This window comes from Pezoporus wallicus, unplaced genomic scaffold, assembly GCF_028554395.1.
Source record: "Pezoporus wallicus isolate ANWC-B61680 ecotype Strahan unplaced genomic scaffold, APGP_CSIRO_Pwel_v1 contig_2574, whole genome shotgun sequence".
NCBI lineage: Eukaryota > Metazoa > Chordata > Aves > Psittaciformes > Psittacidae > Pezoporus > Pezoporus wallicus.
In genome coordinates this window covers 1,388,753-1,406,160 of record NW_026643030.1, presented here as the reverse complement: position 1 = coordinate 1,406,160, position 17,408 = coordinate 1,388,753, and positions in this window count along the sequence as shown.

The following is a 17,408-nucleotide window of genomic DNA, read 5'->3' as shown; positions in this document are numbered from 1 at the left end:
GCATTTTAGAGCATTTAGCACCTTCCTAAAATAGGATCTGACTTTGCTATAGCAAACAACACCAGAGAAGATAATCTTCCTCCAAAAACATTCACTATCTTAATCTTCCCCCATAAAATGTTTGTAGTCTAAGATAAGGCATGACAGCTGGCTAGAGCCAGACTTAACAGAATACATGGAAAATATGAAGGAGTTTCAGTCAGCATGAATGACATTAAAATCAGGTCTACTAACTTGCTAACAATTGTTGAGTTTTTAACAGAGCAAAAGACAACTGAAGGGAAGATTATTAAGTATATGTGTGGATAACTACAGAAAACTATTTTTTTTTTTTATCTTTCTAATAGCCTTCAATGCCTATTTACACAAACCTGTAAGTCTCCAGAATGAAAACATGTAAGATGTCACCATCTCTGCACTTTAGGTTTGGAATCATCAGAGGTATCACAGAAGAATGTTCATCAGCTCATCTCACAAGAAACTCTGTGCAGCTGACTCACAGGTTTTAAAATTACAGAAATTATATCTAACAGTAACAGATCTTATTGAGAAAAAAGCACATTCCAGCTGAGTGAGAAATAAAGAGCTTACAGTAAATACACCATATGTCTTCAAACTGTAACCACTAACCCAAAATACTTTCTGAATTAAGAGACTGACTCCAGTCTGATATTGCAGTGTAGAACTACTCTTTATTTTCCATTTTGCCCACTGAGTGTAACAGGGATTTAGTGTCTTGTTTCAGTTCAGAAAATACAACATCATAATCAGGTGGTAAAATACCAAAAAAAGTCAATCTCATACCAGAATTTGAAATATTGATAGATGCAATTTTAATACATTTTCTTATCTGCTAGGAAGTTTCTCTTATGCACTCACAACCCTTATATTGTATGTATCAGTCATCTTGTCAATTTTGGGTTTGAACCATTCCAGAGTCTTCTTGCCAGTGGAATAAACAACCCAATGTAGCCACTAAATTAAAACTGTAGTTGATACCTTATAACAGTTGAAACTTTTATTTCTCCTTTTAAATATCTTTAAATATATATTGTTATATGTAATAAAACATTTATTTTCTGGAATTTGAAAGAGGTGTTTTCACTTTCTGCAATTCCCCAATTTGTTCACTGTACAACTTCCATAAAAAATGGAAGATGCAAAGGGCTTATAGAAAAGAGCCTGGGTTACAAAAAAGCCTGACGCCTGGGAATTTTCCATGGAAAAAAGATCAGTGTGGTTAAATCATATAATAATATGATAATATAAATCATATAATAAAAAAAAATAAAGTTACAATAATGTGTTTGATTCTAGCATTCCACAGTAAGTGCAAACACAGAAATCTTCACAAAGTTGGGTGGGTTGGTTTTCTTTTTTTCCTATAAAAATAAGGAATCCTACAGTGTAATACATGTATCTACTCATTCCAAGTCATTCACACACTTTTGCTGATGTGCAGTAACAGCAGCAGTGTAATGCAACTTGTAATCACTTAAATTGGTGTTACTGTCTGAAAAAAGAACACAGACATTCTTCCAGCCACACACTTATTATAAGGCAAATGAATCTTTGATCCCATAAAACCTGGATTAATTTTCAGTCCGTGCAGAAGTGAAAGTTCTTACCATCCTCCCTTCAGTTTCTCCTCCCCTGGCTTCTGTTCTTACTTTACTATCTCTACCAAAGCTCTATCTCTTAAACAATCCTGAACTCAGCCCCACCTCCAAAGCCTAATCTAACTCTTTCTTTTGGCACTTCACTATCTAAAGCCAACTTCAGCTTCAGTTCTTGCCTTGTATCTTTCCTCACTTCTGCCTAGACCCTTTCCTGTGGCACACAATTTTTATCACAAAACATCCCTAGCTCTTGAGTCTCACTTTGTCTTGTTTCTAAACCAGGTACATTCCGGTATAATCTTCTCCCCACTCCCACCATCATACTATTAGCTAGTCCTTCCACCTCTCCACAATAATACATTCCTTTAGGGCCTTTTTTATTATTTTTTTTTTTTTATATGAAACTGTAATTAAAAACTATTGTTATTTTGAAACTATTTGAGCTATTATTTATTTTCAAATTCATTCCACTGTTAGCAGTTCTTATCTCATGTTGTACTGTCCAAAAATATGTTTTCTGGCATAGTCATGTCTACAAACTGGCATATATACCTCTTTATTTTTTTGTAAATATCACCTTTTCCTTTCCTTTGTCTCAAAGTAACAATTGAGCTCTACTTAAAGCTATGACATAATTAAAAATGCAGAAAGTTTTCAGTATCCTTTTCATCTTTAAGAGTATAAACAACAGAGATACCAGTCATGTGTCTAGCTAGTCAAGCCAAAGTGCCTTCATCACATATTTTGTTTGTCAATTATTACACTGTTATCTACTCATATTCCACTCATTTTAAGCTGTAGCAGTGAGAATACATTAGGTGAAGTTACAGGTGACACACTTCCTCTTTTTTCTTTACTATTAATACAGTAGTAGTATGGTGTTTAACTGAGAATATTTTAACAGCTACACTGATTTAATGTTGTATATTAGAAAATTATGCAAGACAACAGCAATGGGCATCTTTCTAATTCACACACACAGTGGACAATGAAGGACTGATGGCTTTCATTTTTTAAATACATCTGGGTCAAATAGGTTCACCTCATAAATAAAAATAAAATACTATGCTGAATTACTTATTTTAAGCTTCAACTGCTGTACGGCCAACAGTCTGCAGGCCTTTGCTGTCTGCACAACAAATAACATCTTCCCATTCAGTTCCAGCAAGAGCACAAACTTAATGCTATAAAAGTAGCAAAATGAGATGTCTTAGATACCTATTCATAATTTCAAGCAAAGGATAGATGTTAGACACAGAAGTCTAGTGCTAGCTGTTTTTTTGCTGGCTTCCAGTAATATGCTACCTTGCATTGTCTTACTTCTGCCACAAAAAGAATATGTGACATGATCAGAAAGAATGCAGAAGGATCACACTGACAGTTCCTCAACAGTAGAAGGCAACATTTTGCAATGCAATCACCTGCGTATTTAGCTTCAAATGACGCAAAAAAAAAAAAAACCACAAATTTTCATAGATCTCTTGATCATTACTTCAGTAAATAACTGAAGCAATGGTTATGGTATACTCTCCACTAAGGCATTACATACATATTTTGTAGCTGAGAGAGTAGGCAATTAGGAACTACACTTTGACTAGTTTTAGTAGGAGTACTTACTCCTTAAAACGAAGTTTAGGAGATAACTCACAGAATATATCTATTTATATTTTCCAGCTGATTAAAGAGTAGCCCATTCACAAATTATCAGTCAACATTTTCATACATATGTTATTTCTTTTTTCCATATGGGAAGAATTTATTTGCAAAAAGCTAAATGCAGCATAGTTTGTAATAACCACAACCAGCTACAGACACTAGAAATTATCTCAGCCTAATTAGGTTATTCACAAATTAGAAACAATCATAAAAAAGTATAGGTAAATTAAACACTATTTGAAATATTGTCCTCAACATAAGAAGGAGATGGAGCTGTTGGAAAAAGTCCAGAGGAGGGCCATGAGTATCATCAGGGGACTGGAGCACCTCCTGTATGAAGACAGGCTTAGAAAGTTGGGGCTATTTAGCCTGGAGAAGAGAAGGCTGAGTGGAGATCTCATAGCAGCCTTCCAGTATCTGAAGGGGAGCTATAAGGATGTCAAAGAAGGACTCTTCATCAGGGACTGTAGTGATAGGACAAGAGGTAACGAGTTTAAACTTATACAGGGGAGATTTAGGTTAGATATAAAGAAGATATTCTCTTCTGGGAGAGTTGTGAGGCACTGCAACAGATAGCCCAAGGAAGCTGTGAATGCTCCATCCCTAGCAGTGTTCAAGGCCAAGTTGGACAGAGCCTTGAGCAACCTTGGCTAGTGGAAGGTGTTCCTTCCTGTGGCAAGGGGGGGTGGAACTAGATCAAGTTAAAGTCCTTTCCAACTCAAACCATTCTACGTACAGCCTTTAGAGAAGTCCAAAAGAAGCTCTGCATATGTATACAATGTTCCGCATTTCCAGCTAGGCTTTCAACTGCTTTCAGCAGAATCACTCTCTTCTTAGAATCTCCAAAGGAAACAAATTTGTAGTGCATTTTCCTTCTCATTTCAGTTTTTATAATTTCACACAGATAATAAATGTAATGTTATAAAACCTTTGACGTAATTCTGCATTATGACATTACTTGCATGTTTTTTGATTCTAGTGAAGTCCTCAAAATGAGGCTTAAAAAATAATTTGATTAGAATGTGCACACTATAATTACGCTCCGTGTGATTCAAGTATTTTACGTAATTGACTTTTGCTTAAACTTTTCATCATCTGTCACCAAATCCACAATTACAACGAAAACTAATCTGAGTTGCACACTAATTCCAAAACAAAAGGATTTAGTATTATGGGTCTTCAGCATTGTTAATTCAAAAAATCTAAATTTCACAGATAGATGGGATTTTGTTGTTGTTGTTGGGTTTTCTTTTGTTTGTTTTTTTTTTTTTTTCTTTGCAGGACACTTTCCTGATAGTTTTGTTACCTGATCTTTTGTTTTCAGTTCAATTATTTACACTAACATTGATTATAATGCTGTCCAGAAAGTCTGTATTATGTTTACAAAGCTGATCTTATAGCAGGCTAAAAAAATTATTTAAAAGACAAAAAATATCACAAACTGCAACAACTTAATAAATTCAATTAAAAAAAATTAAGTGACAGTCCTTATTAAAACTTTATTTCTCAGATGCACTATTGTGTTATATTAGGGCCTCTGTCACTAGCAATTTTCTTTTCTTTTTTCCACAGTTTATCTAAATGGAAACAGCTTCTAGATCCTTAAATTCAAATACAATTTGAATGAGTACCAAGGAAATCTTACAGATCACAGTTTACACTGCTTGAATTTTTTTTTCCGTAGAAATTAATATATTAGGAATATTTCTTTAAAAAAGAAGTGGCAAATTTGCAGAATCTTTCTATTCCAATTCAGTTAATATCAAAAAAGGTTCATATTTGAATTATCGGTTAAGAAATATAACAAAATAATTTTCTTAGAACAAAAAAAAAAAGTAGTACAGAAAGCTTTATGTGCACCAGTCTTTGTTCCCTTGATTGCAATAACTTTTTGTCTTTAACAGCTGTGTAATGGTAATAATATTGATATTTTTGATTTTTTTTTTTTTTAATTCTAAAATAACCTACAGGGAAATCCAATATCTCTGTTTTTCACATCACCTCCCATCAAATGAAAAGACTGAAAACATTCCCCTTATGAATAGTAACAACGAATTAGAAAAGCTCTAGCCCTCTTTAATATGGATTGCACATTAACTATTCTCTTTTCTGTCAGCACCTGTTTGGTTGTACCTTTAGAAGAATACCCATTTGAACAAGTGTTCAAGTGCACAATATTCACAAATATATGTAAGTATTTTCTTTAAAACAAGACCAAGAGAAGCTGATACACACTGAAGTATAAATATCTCATGGCACTATCGAGAATTTTTAGTATTTCCACATTGCAAAAATGAGAGTCATGTGAAACACATGGTTTTGACAGAAACATTAGCAATGTTAATATGTGTAAGGGTCTACACTCTGAATTCTCTAGTTCAATCAAATCTATACCTTTTTCTCTATGTAGGTCCACTAATTGAAGTGAGGCTGTCTATGTACGATGCTATTCAACATCAATAACACCACCACAGTCTAGGCTTAGGAATTAATGGTTAAGTAAAATATACACCATCTACTTATATAAATTCTGTGCAAAATTATCATGATTATCAAAAGTGCTGAAAAATAATCTGTTAAACACGATACTTAAGACATGAAGCCATAATCTGTCTTCAGTTATGCCCTGTGTTGGTGCTCACCTGCATTCACTCAGAGCTGTAGACCTCACTGCTTCACAGGAGAATGAGTCTGCTGCATGTTTCAAAGTTAAGCCTCTGTGTTTCAAAATGTGCTGAAATGTATGCAGACATTAGTAAATATGTAGATCCTACAATTACCATTGTGATGCTAAGCTCTATTCCACTCCTCTAATTGTGAAAGTTGCAATGAGCCTATAAGCTAAGAGCTATGATTTAGTATCAATATTTCCTATTATCGAATTTGAACTAGCATAAATCCATTAATAGTTCTTTAAAAATAGCACTTAGCTTATTAAAACACATAAAAGGTTTGGCTCTCTCAGGCCACTTCACAATGGCAGTACATTTAAAGATGAGAAAACGCTACCCACTTGAAAAAGGAAAAAACCTATTTCAAAATGTACATCACAGTATTGTTTCTTTTTTCATTGTCCATTTTATTTCTGTACTTGAGACCTACTGCAAACCATGTTTTAAGGGATGTTTCTATTACAGAGGAATGCCATGCTGCTCAGCTTTAGCTGTGTTTTAAATTCACCACCAGCCTTGGACATATACCCCACTGCTACTTCCACCTACTAATAAACCAAAATAATTCTCACCGAAGATATGTGTCTAGATGAAATAGATACAAGACAATTTCTATTTTTCTTTCCGTTTGTGGGCCTCTGTGCAGAGTTTTGCACTTTAGAAATTCATTAGTATTTAATGAAAAATAAAAATCATAGGTAAGGAAACGCTGCAAGTGAAATAGAGTTAACTTAGATGTTTCTACAGACATTCCTATATCTATATATATATGGACTATAAAATCAAGACAGAGAATAAAAAGTCTGAAACACACTGGGGTACAGAACCACAGGTATGCACCGAAAACGGCGGTGTACTTTCTCTAGATGATAAACTCAAATCCAGCCACATAAGGAGGAAATTAACATTATAAATGCCTTATAGCTGCTGAAAGTTATATGTGTAAAATCAGTGGATCATTTCTGTATGTGCCTTAATATAATTTATTACCCTGAAGAAACCAACTATCCTCATTAGCCATTTCTGACACCTATCTAACCAAAGTTGAAGAACTAAAAATGCAACAAGAACCAATTTTTTCAGAACAACTTCTTGAGGCACTGAAATAATGTAAATTTGAAATACCACGTTTCAGTCAGAATGATTATCAACCCCACCATAACATACTATCAGTATCAGTGGTCATGATCTGATAAAGAACACACAGGCAAAACTAGTTTTCTGCGCTGGTGGGCTTCAGAAACAAAACATTAATGCTTAATGGTCTTAAACAAAAATTACTTTGTGAAGTTTGTTGTAAACTTACAAGAGCTGAAATGAAATTAGTAACAATTCCCTTTCAAACAATGATTCAAAGTGGGTACTACAGCAATAAAATTGTTGATGTATCATCAAATTTTTAGGCAAACACCACATTAAAGAATATGCATGTTCCACCACTGTTTGCAGCTGTGCAGGTTTTCTCATAATGAATGTGACTGTATGCAAAGTGAAGGTTCAGACAGATTATCTAAAGACTCCAGCACACTGTTCCACAGTGGATCTTATCTCTAGCAAGTAAATTTGATTTATGATAAAATATAGTAAGAAAGTCAAGCTTGATTTAGTTTCAAAAGATGAAATATGATTACTGTGCCAAATACATTTCTAGGTTTCTCCAATTCCAATTCAGCTAAATTAACTGTGTTTCAACTAAAACCACACTGACTATGAATGCTGTATGTCAGTAAATGCAGATACATGCATCGCTTTAAAAGCAGGAAGCTACTGTTACATTTAAACCTTTGTCTGCTATGAAATGCACTGCCTTTACAAATAAACTAGCTCACCCACCTAAGAATAAATAACAGTCTTGGAAACAAGTAGTCCTGGCAAATACCAAATTAAAAAAAAAAAGAGAGAGAAAAAGTAACGTTATGATGCTGCCCCTCATGGGATTCCAGCTTCATTACAATCATTGTTATGTCTGCCTTTGTCCTTGGTATGTTCTCCTTTCATGCATGCTGTGCTTTCCTTGCTCACTGCATTAATCACTGTCCACAGTTGGTACAATTTAGCTGTGATTCTGTTAAGAATATCACAGACTGTTCAAAATTCAAGAAGTACAACAGTAATTGTGAATTAAACAGAGTTTAGTAACACAGCAAAATCCTTCCAAAGTCTTAGACTTAAATTCCAATGCAGCATTTTTGAAAGGTATGTTAAAAATTATTGCACTGTTGAACTTACTTGTGTCATCAAAAGTTACACACTTAGCTAACCGGGGTATTTTATGATTTTACCAATAATCCCTATCTTTATTTTTCTAATTAAAGTTCACTATTGCAATTCATGACCAAACAGGCCTTGGTAAATTCTGATGTAATTTCTGATAGAAACCCCATTGCTTTCTGTAGTAGGAAGTCAAATAATGGCTTATTCCTCAACTTCTAAATGTCTTTGTCAGGCTTTTTACTAAAAAAAAACAAAAAAAACCCAAGAGATTTGCAAGCGGAGCTTGAAAAAATAAATAAGCCTCTCCCCGCAAATCCTCCAACCTTTCTACGCAAACCTACATGCAACTGAAATTACCTACAAACTCTCTTTCCCACTCTTCTCTTTCCCATACACTGACAGAGGAAAATACACAAGCAAACTTCAGTGCCACTCTTCTCAATAAAAGAACTCAGAAAAATACACCCACTTAAAAAAGTAAAGGTGCAAAAAGTATCTAAAAGAAATATATATGTATGTATATACAGTCATTTTTTAAAAAATTATTTAGTTATAAGTGAATTAAAATTTTTTTACTCTCATACTGCTACAAGTTTTCCTTGCTACGTAGCTAACAACAGAGCTACTCATGGAAGACTGAACCTTGTTTTTGAACAATTAATTCTCTACATATTCATACATGAAGAGTGCTTTATCAGTACTTTTTAACAGTATGTAACACTTATAGCAAGATGTTGTTATTCCGGTAGAAATTTTGGTGTATGTCACTTTGCCTTCATTATCACCTGCAAATATAAAACCACAGCCAGTAACTATGGAAGATAATGCAAACAGACAAGATTTCTCCAGAAAAAAAAAATTGCTCACTTCTGCCTAGCATGAGCAAATGAGGCTTTTAATTATCTGCATTCCCCCATCAACTTTCAGCACATAATGTAATTGATACAGTGACAAAACATGTTTATATGTTTACTCACAGTTTCACCAAAAGAATAATGAAGCTTCGTGTTCCCCTTCAAAAATATAGTCTTCATAGCAGCCCCATTTTAAGTAGCACATGACAGCTCCTTTGGGGATGCTGTTTTTTTTTAAATGTAACTTTCAAACAATACACACTGTCATCATTCGACCCAGAATACATAGTATCTTTGTGCCCTTCTGGTACACCATCCAGCAAAAAGTCACTCTGTACTTCCTACAGAGTTCCACACATTATTTTAAAGGCACTGTTAGCATTAGCAATACAGAGACTGCTGGCCCAGATACACTGTGTCTCAGCCCAGTGACCTATTTATGAGCTGTCTTGAGCAACCTGGTGGTCTCCATCTCCCCTCCCACCACTCAGATTGCACTACCTATCACCCCAATACCTCCTGCTAAGGTTCAAGGCTTATTAGCCTCCTCAATCCCGTAACTCCAGGTACTGGCAACTTGATCATTTCACCACACTCAACACTGCCTGTTGGAAAGCTCAGACATCAATTCACCACAACAAAACATAGCTTTTTGCTGATGGTATTAAAGTGGTAACAAAAAAAAAGTCATGGACGACTCTCCAGTCAATATCTGCCTCTTCAGATTGCAAGCAGAATCAATAGTTCAGACAAGCCTTAGCCTTCACTAAAAGAAGGGGATCTTTCATTGAACCTATTCCAACCTTGGACCCTGGGAAGAGCAGAGAGATGTACTAAGGAGTGGCAATCATCACTTAATCTTCCTGCTGAGAAATCCATGCATGCACTTAAATAGCAAAATGGGTGCCTTAGAGAAGGGTTAGGGAAGAGATTAATTTACTTTTTTTTAAATACTAATATAGAGGGGGGGGAAACAGTTCATATGAGGAGAAACATGAGAATGTGCAAAGAATACTACAGTTCAGATTTCAAATGTCGCTCCTCTCCCTGTTGGATCTAATGAATGCTGACATAACTACATGAGTGACCAACTTCAGCTGAACTAAAGCATATTTACAATAAGGCTGAGAACTTTAAACATTGATATGCTTTTTTCAGTCATAAAATGTTTCTCCCTCATCATGGAAGTACTCACCTTCATTGTCACATTATTCTGCAAATTTATTGCAAATAAAATTCAAAATGTTCCAAATGACCCCTATGACTGTATAGAATTTTCAGAATTTTTTTTTTTTTTTACTTTTTTTTTCTGGTTTACATAAAAAGAAACTTTCAGAATAGTAGTTTAGTTTTATTTATAAAGCACATGACCAAAGGAGCTGGACATCTTAAATAAACACTTAGCTAGAAGCCTCTCTGCTTACAGTAGAAATCTGTCATGATAATCAAAAGAGAACATTGAAAAAGCAACTGCTGAGGAATACCTCATTTGTTTCCTGTGTGGAAAAGTGACTAACTTGTATCTATGTATCCAGACAAAACAGTCCAGGTGGTTTTCTTTTCAGTTTCTGCTTCAGGAATACCAGGAAGCTCCACAGTATTTGCCAAGTTGAGTAGAAAATTAAAAAAAACTCCAAACACTGAATCAGAATTCATACTTGCTCCCCAATGAGAAGCAGAAAGACATCCCTGACACTTCTAAATTCTTCTTCAATATCCCAGGAACTGACACAAAATTATTTGGAGCTAGCTACAACTTTGCATCTCTCTAAAGCAATATGAAATAAGAAGCGAAAATATACCTTCATAGAATTCTGCCAAAGAATCAAATGAAAAATGATCATGTCCACAGCAAGGAGAAAAATGCTAGCCATAGATGGGAAAAAAAAAAAATAAATAAATAAATTAAAAACCCTAAAAATCTTCCTACAGGGTAACATATGTAACTTCCCAATCATAAGTCCACATTTTAAACCGTATGTGGTATTTACACTGTGTTCTGATCGAATGGTTAGGATCTCAGTTATGATAAAGAGTATTTATGAATGCTAACTTCATTCAAACCATTCACAATGAGTGTTCTCATTTGGTGAATTTTTCTGTACTCTGTGGACAATTAATGTCTATATGTTAAGACTGCCATAAATACCAGCTTTTTAACACCAGAAAAACATGTTGCTGAATGAGTAAAAAGAATTCTGTGTAGTTTAAGCAAAGCTTTAGGAGTAGGTACTCCTGAACATTTTGATTTCTTACTTCTATTTACAATGCTTCATAACAACCTCTGTAGAACTTTGCAAGATACCAGCCTGAGCACTTAAAAGTTACACCTATACCTGATTTACAAAGGCAAAATATTTCTAGATCGGTGAAGACAACAGGAAAACCTAGAAATACATGGAATTTGTAGATGGTGGAAGATTCTTGTAATGATATGGAAACAGAGAGCCTGATAACCTCTATCTTCCTGCACGTTCCTTGACAAAGACAGATAGAAAGGCCTTGACACTAAACGAATACAAAGAAGGTCTCCATAAAAACATGAGGTCAAATACTTCAGAATTTGTGTAAATGTGCCTTAGAAATGCAAAGAAAAATATTCCTGCATGTTGAGGAAGTTTTCTGTTTTTTTTTGCTTGTCTGCTTGGTTGGCCATTTATGTAGAAAGGAGGAGTAACAAGGGTTGCAGATTTTTACCTGAAAACACTCAGTGGTACCCAAAATGCTACCAAACACCTGAAATTACAAACATCAGTATAAGGAAACTGGATTTTTTTACTTGGACAATGTAAGCATGGAGCTGTTTGTTTGGATATTTTGTTTAATACCTTTTCTAATTTTTTGTCAACCAGAAGTCAGATGTTTAGGATTTAAACTTCTAATCTAGGAATCTTTCTCGGAATACGTACTAGTAATGAACTTGAAACAAGACAGAAGGACCCAGAAGCTGACATTAAGTCTCTTTTCTACTGATCAGAGACATCTTTAAGCTATGCACGTTTATAAGTGCTTGATGCAAAATTTTATTCAGATGGTGAAAATTTACACATATGCAAAAAGAGGCAAAAAAGAAGGAGCAGATTTCCAAAATGTCTTAGAGGAGAACGACACAGGGAAGGACATCAAATTTACCCATAACATTGAGAAAAATAACAGATTTCACCTCTAGTTTAGCTTTTTAGAGAAGAATGGTAAATATTTGAGTTTTAACAACTTTTTAAAACTCAGGTGTGATAAGAATTACTATAATTAAATGTTTCAAATAACCTGACACAAAGCACTTCACAGATCTTTGCTTCTAAAAAATATTTGACATATCTTATTAACAAATTTGTATTAGAAAGCTTTCAGAATCCTTTCCCCCAAGATAACTAAAGCCCCTTTATGTATTATAAAATCGCTTGGATATACAAGTACAAAAACCCCTTAAGATTAAACATTTTTTGAAGGCAAACTTTTAAGTGTTTCCTTATAAAGAATAAATTAGAAAAGGAAGCCACAAGGAGACACTGCTTTAATATAAAATTAAAACCACTTTTTAAAGAGACTGCCATGTTTCCTACAACACATAAAGGGTAACAACTTATAATTCTTGAATTTGAAGACCTAAATGCAAGTGAGATAGCACATAATATTCTGCCAACTAATGTAACTTATTTTCTGATCATTTTTCGTATGAAGGAAATGTGAAAACAAATTTTAGACTGTTGTTTTGTTTTTTTTTTTTCATAATATCTCCTGAAGTACAAAGAAACATTCAGTAAAATACATGGATACACTTTGCAAACTCTAATCTGATTAGATTCCAAAAACATCTATTATTATTAAGATTAGACTCATGATGTAATCAGAAAGCTCAGTAGTTTAAATAAATGCCAAAATCACACCACCACCACAAAAGAGAGAGAAATATACACAGTTGCAATACCTGACTTCCTTTGCACTACAGGTGGCTCCAGCTTTCATCTGAGATAAAAAAATTGTTAAAGGCCTCTTTTTTTAAAAAATAGTGTAAGAATGACAGACCTGCTGTCCTGCAAAAATTCATTCTGGACTTCCCTTTTTTAGCCTCAGCTTATTCTTCGATTGTAAAATATTTAAGAGTTACTATGCTTTGTAAATGAGAAGATGCACTTCAGTGGAAACTGAAATTACAAAATACATACACATATAGCAAAGCATATACCTGCATGTTTTAGTGTCAGTTTAGTCTGAAAAAAATCGTAATGAAAAATGGAGCTCACGGTATACATATGATGAGTTAAAAAATAATAGTTGCCTGAAATAGAAGAAATAGAGTGGAATGGAGCACAAAGAAGCTATTATTGAACATGTCCTTTCATTCTAAGGTCTTTGAAAAAAATAAAGAATTTCTTGGGGAAATTTTTTAATATTTTTTTAGAAAAAAATACTAATGTGTATTGTTTTAAAAGGAAAACCAAGGCTGGTTGTAAAAAGTTAATTTCAACATTCACAGGGATTGCAACAAGGCCTGAATGATAGAAGTTAAAATAAAGAAAATCATACAAGAAAGAAGTTCACATTAGCAGTACCAAAGAGCCCAAGGGACCCAACAAGACACACTCCAGGGTCCTGAGTGAACTAGCTGATGTAATTGCCCTTGATCATATTTGAAACCTTGTGGCAATGTGGTGAAGTCCCCAGTGACCGCAAAAAGAAAAACATCACACCCATTTTCAAACGGCAAGGAGGATCTCAGGAACTACTGACCAGTCAGCCTCACCTCCATGCCCAGTGAGATCATGGAAGAGATCCTCCTGGAAGACACATTGAAATATACGGAAGTCAGGGAGCTGATTTGAGACAGCCAACACAGATTCATTAAGGGTAAATCACTCCTGAACTAGTTTGGTGGCCTTCTATGATGGAGTAACTGCAATCGAGGACAAGGGAAGAGCAAATTATGTCATCTACTTAGACTTCTGTAAGGTCTTTTATATGGTCAACACAACATTCTTGCTACTAAATTGCAAAGATATCAGATGCAATATCAGATCAATAAGGACCTGGCCAGACGGCCACATCCAAACAGTTAATGACCCTAAATCAATGTTACCAATGTCAACGACAACAAGTGAAAGCCAGTAATGACTGGTGTTCCTTAAGGGTTTATAGTGGGACCAGTATTATTTACTACCTTTGTTAATGACATAGTGAGATTGAGTACACCCTCAGCAAGTACGCAGATGACACCATGCTGAGTACTACAGCTGATAAGCTTGAGGGAGGGGATGCCATCCAGAGGGACCTTGACAGACTTAAGAAGTGGGCCCATGTGAACCCCATGAAGTTCAACAAGGACGAGTGCAAGGTCCTGCAGCTGGGTCAGGGAAATCAACAGTATCAATATAGACTGGTGAATGAATGGATTGACCGCACCCCTGCAGAGAAGGACTTAGGTGTACTAGTGAACAAAAAATTGCAAATGACCAGTCAGTGTGTATTTGCATCTCAGAAAGCCAATTATGTGCTGGGCTGTGTAAAAAGAAGCACGACCAGCCAGCTAAGCTGGGCCTCTCCTGAGACCCCACCTAGGGGATAGGGGTTTACAGTACAAGATACACATGGAACTTATTGCAGCCTTTCAATATTTAAATTACTGGGAGCATCTACAAAGTGTCTGTAATCTCAAATTTTTTAGTGCTATTATCAGCTAGTTCTCAAAATATCAGCTCAAGTTTTTTATTTCCTCTGTAATTCCCAAATTTTCACTGCCATTTCAAGCTGTCAATATGGCTTGTGGTGACACAGCAAATGGTTTAGACCCAAAAACTATCATCAGCCAGTCTATTTATGTTGTGATATAAGCTTCAAGGGCTAACTGAGTAGTGACATTTTTAGGCTTCTCAGGATGACTGTGCTATGAAAAACACAAAACTAACAAACAAAATTGTTTGCAGAAGGTTTTCTTAAACCTGTGAGGAATACTTATGAAAAAAGATTTTTGAGATGCAGAACCTCGGAAAATCAGAACTTTAAGCATAGTAAAAGTATGACTTAGAGGCATTCTAATGGTGACTGCTCTGGTAAGAGCTATCTTTTGTATGATCCAAATAGCCAGTGAATACTTTGTCACATTACTCTTCTGAAGCACTTCCACTCTTCAGACTGTATGGACATGCACCATGGAAGCTTCAGTCACAGACATGATACTGCAATAGTAAAACCACACTTAAGGTGAAGATTTCATATTGACAGATAGTAGCCACTGGATACAAAATCTTGGAAATACGTTCAGTAAAAAACTGAATGTGTGAAAGAGAACAACATTTAGAAAGTGCATTCTTAAGATAGGACATGAAAAATACTCTGACACTTTTCTTTCAAGATCGGATTAAACTGTTTTTTTTCTACTTAGGATCTTTCAACAAATGTTTATTACAAAGATTTTGATAACATCATGAAAACTAAAGTTGAAGATGACATTGTACATTGACAGATTTTCATAATAGAGGGTGGCTTCTGAGAGAAGCCAGGAGTAGCCCTCATGTCAGACAGAGCTGGGTCCTGCCACCTCCAACAGACCTGGTGAGGACACTCCTGAGCCTGTAAGGGATGCCAGTGGTGTCTCTGTGACAGTGTATTTAAGAAAGGGTAAAATACATTGCACAACAGCTGTAAGAGGAGTCACAACACATGAGAGAAACAGCCCTGCAGACACCAAGGTCAGTGAAGAAGCAGGGGCAGGAGATGCTCCATGCACGGGAGCAGAGATTCCCCTGCGACCCATCGTGCAGACCATGGTGAGGCAGCCGTGCCCCTGCAGTCAATGGAGCACTGTGATGCAGTAGATACCCACACTTCAGTCCATGGAGGTACCCATGATACAGCGGGTGGATTTGCCATGAAAGATGCTGGGGCCCATGGAGAGCCCATGCAGAAGTAGGTTACTGGAGGGAGATGGAGAGGAGCTCAATCAGGAGTGTATTTTCTGACAGGAACTGAGGCCTGTGGGGAGCCCAGGCTGGAGGAGTCTGTTCCCGAAGGACTGTGGCCCATGGGGGACCCAGGCTGGCAAAGGGCAAAAGTGTAAGGAATGGCAGAGAAAAAGCGTTGTAGTTTACCTTCAACCTCCATTCCTCATTCTCCCCCTACACTTCTCAGAGGGGAGGGTGTAGAATTGTCAAGAGTGAAGTTAAGCCTGAGAAGAAGGGTGTGTGGAAGAAAGATGGGTTTAGTTTTGTCTTTTTTTCTCACTATGCTATCTTATTTTAAATTGCAATAAATTAAATTAATCTTGCCCAAGTTAAGCCTGTTTTGCTTGTGATGGTAATGGGTTATCAGTGAGTCAGTTCCCTGCACATAACTCGATCCATAAGCTTCTTCACCCTATTTTCTACCCCTATCTTGCTCAGAAGGTGGAGTGACAGAGCAGCTGGGTGGGCACCTGGCAGTCAGCCAAGGTTAACCCACCGCACTTAAGCATAACTATAGAACTTAGTGAGACTTAAAACTGGTTTCATTTCTACGAAATTAAAATCCAGATAAAAACAAATAGATAATTCCATCTTTTCTCATATATAAATATTCAATTTTTGGAACAGCATTATTATCTACATCTGGACAGAGGTGACCCTTTTTCGCAGTCATGACTGAAATGAGACATTCAAATCTCTTCACAGTACATGTGTATGCTCTTACAAAAAACATCTTTACATGCACTAGGTTTAAATTAATAAATTCTAGAGATCATTCACGGGATTCCAGCTGTTGTATCAGATAGAGGCATAATTCTGTGATACATTTTAAAAGGCAAATAATTTGAAGCATATTTTAATACCCATGAATTCAGTAGGACCCCTCAGATATGAATTCAGGCAATAGATTATATTCAGCTGGAAATTGCATGTTAAGAAGATAAAATACATTCTTTAAAACCATGCCACAAACTCCCTACTGACCAAAAGCCTTACTTTGTAACATCTGGTATCAGAAAAATATTTAACAAATGTATGTAGATAACAAAAGGCAAAGGTATTCCTACACTATATCCTTTTGCAACAATACCAAGAATGCCTGACTTGTTATAATATAATAAAATCCATTATCACAACACTGGCAGGAGGACTTGAATATCAGTAAAAGACTTTACTTAATGTAATTGTCAGTCCAAATTCTTGTTTGGATAAGTATCATGTCATTATCATGCTGTTTATGTGCTGTATGTATACATATAAACACAGCTGACTACTGCTGAGATTTGAAATACATAATTGACAAAGAAAGAAAAATGCAAACAGGATAAATTACAACAGAGACATCAGAATTGGACTATGCTAAATGAATCTATTACCATTGATAAACTACTTGATTTTTTTTTAGACATCAGGAAAAAGATGCAACTAATGTATTTGTATTGAGGCAGCACTGGT